At 46.8% G+C, this 6555-nt stretch overlaps 1 long non-coding RNA gene across 1 annotated transcript; it reads left to right on the forward strand.

Moving 5' to 3' along the window:
• The first annotated feature begins 808 nt into the window (after window positions 1-808).
• LOC144729216 (uncharacterized) lies at window positions 809-5719 on the forward strand. Its single transcript, XR_013587654.1, has 2 exons — window positions 809-1039; window positions 3542-5719. It is a non-coding gene; the product is annotated as an uncharacterized LOC144729216 (long non-coding RNA).
• Window positions 5720-6555: the final 836 nt, after the last annotated feature.

Here is a 6555-nt window from a genome sequence, read left to right on the forward strand (position 1 = left end):
GGAAGTACAACAAACTAAATACAAAGAGCAGTTCTACAGAAATGAGTTTGCAATCTAGATTTAAAAGTGCATGGCTCCAGTGGCTTCCTAATATCGGAAGGAAAAACGTTCCAGACGGCCACAGAAGCGCACTGAAAGCGCGCGATGCAGTGACCATCTTTGTTGGATGGCTAGCCAAAAGTCGCTGCTGCGAGGATGACCGGAATTCGCTTGATCGTTTATGCTCCTTGACGAGATGAGCATGGTATGGTGGTTAATTTGTGGCTAGCACTGTGTGTGTAATGAGTGAGGATTGAACTGTTCAACGATGATTGAACTGTTACAAGTAGCAAGGGAAGCACGTAATCTAGAAATTAACGATGTTTGTACAGCTTCTAAATAATTAAAATACCTGGATGTGTTTAACACAAGAGGTACATGGCAGGAAGTGTGCTAGGGAAGCGGTGGGATCAGCGTTGTACCATAAAACGTCCCCTTTGGCCCACCCATGTTCACTCCGCTTAGCGGTGAATCGCTGTTTCAGTTGTCCCACACTCAACAGTTATAATGGCCCCCTATTCGATAATTATACATGGAGCAAGGCCTTTTAGATATATATATAGTTACGCTATATAGATAGCTATCTTGATTTCATCAGGGAAGAGCCTACTGTAAGACAAAGGAGATTTGAGAAAGAATTGAGACAGGAAGGAGAACAAATCTCAATTGCTAATGGATTTAAAAAAAATCTATAAAACAAACAATCTGTTTCACTATTTCGCACAAAAATCACAAAATATAAACGTGGCGAGTATTGCAATTAATTAAATTCAGAAACATGTAACAGTTGTGGCTCGCTACCTCAGCGAGAGCGTGCTCTTCAAGCTGCAGGTGTACATTATTGATTCGTCCTATTTTTTTCTCGCCTTTTATTTTATTTTTATTTTTGTGCCCAACTCTGGAGAGGTCTCAGAGGTTTTCCGTGAACAGTGGAGAGGTGGAGGGGCCCTCGTACCCACTCGTGCGAGCAGGTGCGAGTCCTCACGCGGCCTTCACACAGGTAAAGCGGTGCGCAAACAGGACGTGGGCCATCCAATAAACTCAACTAAAAACTGTTTTTATTTTTCCAGGTAAAGCCACCCTGAGCTATATAGCTGGGTTTTTTTTCAGAGGCGACCAGGCCACAAATGATAGCTCAACGAAGTGGCTTATCATGTAGAAATGTATATCAGCCAAATAATCTATTCGCATGTTCACTCGAGATGTGGAGGGGAAAAACCGGAGGACTCGGGGAAAAACAATCCACGCAACCACGGAGAGACCATACAAACTTCAAATATACAGGCGTCAGGGTCAGGATCAGACCCACGACCTACTTCATACCAGGCGAGGCAGACAACATATTGCCACCGCAGCAACCCCGCTGGCAACAACTCGCGGCACAGCAACGCAGGTCGCACCATTGTAATCGCACGCAGTTTTTCGTTTGCACACATTTGACACTTCATTTTTATATTCCAGCTACGTGCCCATCGTACTGTTGGCATTTAGAGTGCAATGTCGTGTTTCAGACCATCACATATCCACTCTCACCAATTAACCGCGCAGCGTGTTGGTGGCGAGGTGTGAACTGCCTCGTCTAGTATGCAGGAGATTGTGGGTTCGATCCCAATCCTGACGCCTGTATCTTTGGAGTTTGCACGTCCTCACTGTGGTCACGTGGATTTTTCTCCGGATCCTGTTTTTCCCTCCACATTTAGAAACATGCGTTTAGAGTATTTGGCTGGTTTCAATTGGAGAGCCACTTCATTGAGCTTTCATTTGTGGCCAGGTCACGTCTCAAAAAGAGCTAAATAGCTCAGTGGGCTATACCTGGTAAAATAAAACATAGTTTATGCATTTAGTTTAGTATAGATGTTCACAATAACGACCTTTTCACGTACAGTAACAGCGTTATTAATCTCGCACACATTCGCTTACTTATAAAGCACTGTGCAGAATTTGTCCACGGTTGAAGTGGATTGAATGTGCTTTGTTTTTGTTCCAGCAACCTATTTGTGCAAGGTGGTATAACTGGTTATTTTCTATCGATGCTTTCATATTTGAGATGTTCACATATCCACCTATAGCGCAGTCCCCCATCGAGTTGGAGATGCAATGTTGTACTCTGCTATAATAATAACAGATTCCCTAACAACGATGTGTTTGCATCCCGGTTAGAAGTCAACTAAGCCCATCATCCCTGCATAGTGAACAAAAAAGTAAACTAACCTATGAGTAATCTGGCACCGGCCAGAAAAATGTGGAATATCCATCACTGGCTCAGGACATAAGCAATGTAAATCCTTGTTAGAACACTCTAACTTGATAAACAATAATAATATATGTTGTATTACAATCAATGCCACTGAGTTTCAAGACCATTTTTCAGGAGTGTTATGCTTGGGATGTTTAACTAATTGCCAATGCATATCTTTGTGTGTGGAAGAATACCAGAACACTTGGAGAAAACCCACACAAATGGAACATCTAGGCACAGAACAAGTTATTCCTATTTCACAGAGCCACATGTCAATTCGTGGCACAACCAGTGAGTGACATCATAGGCCTGACATCGTTTGAGAGTCTCTCATGCACAAGCATTAGACAGTGTTATATTTCACTGTGTAAATGGATACATACTTTGCCGTGTGCCTTTGTGCTAACAAGATACAAATTTAGCCTTCATAGCCAGAGTAGCCCAAATTCAGTCCAGTGTTGTGTGTATCTATGTATGTATGTTTTGTGGGTGTGTTTGCCTTTTGTAAGGCGATATGAACATCAAATTTCTCTCCTCCACATCCTCACTCCTCAGCGCCACCAATTCCTTTCTCTACCCTGGGCCTTATCTGCCACCGAGTCTGCCCTGAGACTCATTGATGCTGCCCCAGTTGCCCTGGACTCCATGCAGCTGCTTGGGATTTGTTGGTGATGGGTCCAGGGCCCCCTGAGCCAGCCGTGAGGTTGATGGCTCTCCCCTGGCTGAGCCAGTTGTCTCTGGGTGGGCATCATTGACACAACAGCCCAGTTGCTTCTTGCTGGACCAAGCAGCACCATTGCTCATCGCTCTCTCCCATGCTTCCATGCCCATACCCTTTCTTCCTATTCCATAATGCATTCCCTCACTTTTGTAAAGTGTCTTGAGATGTATTTAATTGTTGAAAAATTGGCAGTAATTTCAATACTTTAGCAATGTGTACTTCTTATTATTTACGAATTTATTTTGAGTGAATTGATTACCTTTCCTATACTTTGCACTCGTATTGTTTTTTGTATCGTTTGTTGTTGTAACGTTCTAACCCGCCCCGACTAGAAACCTGTGTAGTGGCGTAACGCGCGGGGTTAGTGAGGGGTGATGTGAGGTGACACTGGTGTGGCAACAATTAGGGGGCGAAGTATGGATAGAGAGAGTGTAACTGAGGTCACGGAGGTATAAGCGCGGGGACGTGGATTAGGCGCCGGAGAGGCGGCAGCAATTCGGGGGAGAAGCATAGATTGAGTGGGTGCATTTGGGGACGAGCAGGTGTGAGCGTTGGGGCACGGGAATTACCATCTGCGCTTCGGTCGTTCGCCCAGGCCCCCTTCAATCTCCAGCGTCAGCACCTCCTCATCCCAAGGCCCACAGGCGAGTCGCGATTCACCATACACATGGTCGTCTTTCTCCCATCACTCATCCACATAGCACCTCGCGTCCGTTCACCCTGTTGCTGTTCATCCCATCGCGTCAGAAGCTCACCGTGTTGGGTCATTGGATGCAGGACCACGGGACATTGAGCAGTGGTGTACGTTGGCCTATCGAGTGATCGGTGTCGCGGCGGGATCGTCGGATGTAATGGGCCTTATCCAGGAGGTGCAGGTCCGTTTGTTTATCGACACAGGTGCGCAAGCACTGGCCGACCGCATATTAGGCCTGAACCACAGCGAGTGGGGACGGCTCCAGGTTGTGGATGCCTCCCTGCTGAAATTGCGACGATGTGCCTCCCGACAACCGAGTGATGCGGGGCGCCCCTTTCTGCAGCTCGGTGAGGGGCACCTCCATCGATGGGACGTAGAGCTCCAACGATTTTGTTTAGTGGTGCCCACGAGCCCACGAGGCAGACTTACGCACGCGCTGCATGAAAAATTAATACATTTGGGTGTCAAGAAAATGCTCTCAACCTTAAAGATGGATTTCTATTGGCCAGGGAAGGTCAATGATGTGTATCTGTTCGTTAAGACTTGTTTTGAGTGCACACATCGGAAGTCACCTGCACAACCGCACAGTGTGCGACTGCAGTCCATAACGGTGTCTCGCGTGAACGAATTGGTGGCATTGGACATTTTGGGACCGCTTCCCGTACCCAGAGGGGTCACAAATATTTGCTGGTCGGAATTGAGCATCGCACCCATGGGCCAATGGCATGGCCTTTGTCTGATCAGTCGGCTGCGTCCATAACTGAGGCCTTTCTGCAGGGGTATGTGCTTGATAAAGGTGCCCCGGAAAATCTGCTCACTGACCAGGGTAAACATTTTTCCTCCAAACTACTGAAGGAGGTGTGTGACTCCCTGGGCACTAAAAAGATTCGGACTTCCCCCTACCACCCAAAAACAGACAGAATGGTTTAGCGATTGCACCGGACCTTGACATCCATGTTGTGTCAGCAGCAGTGGCGGCTCGTCAATAGAGGGCGCAGGGGCGCCGCCCCCATCAAGATTCAAGAATATACATATACAAAAATTATATAAAAATACATAAATAAAATATTTTTTTCATACGATGTGCCGGCTGGTAGTAAGAAAAGCATCAGCATTTAATAAAAACTGGCTTTAATCGGTCAACTATTTTCTATGTTTTTCAATGTGTTTCATGCGGGGCGCCGGACAAATGGATGTCTATGTGAGACTTTAAATTTTCGGACAGCATGTGACCTGAAGCTGGTCTCTAATTGGTTTCTTAAAGATTCTCCTCGGGGCGCAAGTCGTTGCGTCCCTGGCCAATCAGAATTGGATACATGTTATTTTATCCAATCTGATTGGTTCTCGTCACCTGTCATTCAAATTTACGCTCTGGGCCACTACTGCGAGTGCGCAGGCGACACCACTTCGACACTTGCTAGGCTGATCAAATTTTTTGTGTAAACAATGGCAGCAGTTCATCCAAATTCTGTAATTTATTTACAACAAAAACCCTTTCACAAGGCTTTCGCTGGAAGAAATAAAAAAGATAAAGGATCTTGGACTGGACCAACCCGATTTACAAATCCAGCAGCAGGCCAGTGACAGAGGACGAAGCTACACACGAAGCTTCACCCGCGCTTGTTATGAGAAACGGAGGTGGCTGGCTGGATGTGATGTTAGCAATTCTCTTTTTTGTTTTCCCTGTCTTTTATTTCAAAGTGTCGGCACTGAAGTTTTGTGGACAACGACGGGGGTAAGAGACCTCAAACATCTCTCTGACAAATGCAAACGTCATGAAAGTAGCCGCAGCCATATTGATAATAGCATGAAACTAACGTTTTTATGTTCAAGTAGGAAACATGCTTTTTGGTACTTTGGTCTGAAATGTATATAAAAGAGAAACATTTATGTTCAAGTAGGAAACATGCTTTTTGGTACTTTGGTCTGAAATGTATATAAAAGAGAAACATTTATGTTCAAGTAGGAAACATGCTTTTTGGTACTTCTTTTGGTCTGAAATGTAAATAAAGATCATCAAAATTTATATTCAAGTAGTCAAAATGGTTTTTGGTACTGCTTTATATTTATTTGCCCCCCTCAATAAAATAAAACAAATGCGCCCCCCCCAAAAATAAATATCACCAGCCGCCACTGGTCAGCAGGTAAACGCGGCTCAGTCCGATTGGGACTTGCACATCCTGGATTTCCTTTCTGCCTATAGGCTGGCCCCCCATGCCTCGACGGGGTTTTCGCCCTTTTATTTCATGTATAGTAGGGAACCCGAACCCCCCATGCAGGTGCGTCCACCGGGCAAGGCATCCACTGTGCCGGTTCCCATGCAGGTGACCCTCGACAGGCTGAGAGAGGCTCGAGAGGCCGCCATAAATAACTCAGCCCAGTGGCAGGCTGCTAACGAGCGGCTGCAAGGTACACAACCGCTACGTGACCCATGGCGGGTAGGAAACAGGGCGTGGCTTCATTGCCCTCAGGTGCCCGTGGGCACGTCGCCCAAGCTACATCGCCCGTGGCAGGGTCCCGTTGAGGTCATAGATGTTGGACGACCCAGTGTGTTCACATTCAAGTTGGGCGACGTCGTTGGTTCGTGCACCTGTCATGCCTCAAAAGATTTGTACCGCCACGTCTCGATGCGTCATCCCCATCCCGAAACGGCCTGTGTTGGATGCGTCCAACGAGCTGAACACACCACACCAAGGGGCTACGTGTCGGGAGTATTATCCTCTTCCGCCCACAGGATCGTGACGACTGACACCCCAGGACAAGACAACTGGGCCACCGCCTGGGTCCGGGCCGAAGGACCCGCCGCGAGCACGCCGTTCGTCATTAAAGAAACATGTTCATGGAGACGGTCCGGTTGCAGGA

The sequence above is a fragment of the Lampetra planeri genome, chromosome 2, assembly GCF_965212315.1.
Source record: "Lampetra planeri chromosome 2, kcLamPlan1.2.h2, whole genome shotgun sequence".
Classification (NCBI taxonomy): domain Eukaryota; kingdom Metazoa; phylum Chordata; class Hyperoartia; order Petromyzontiformes; family Petromyzontidae; genus Lampetra; species Lampetra planeri.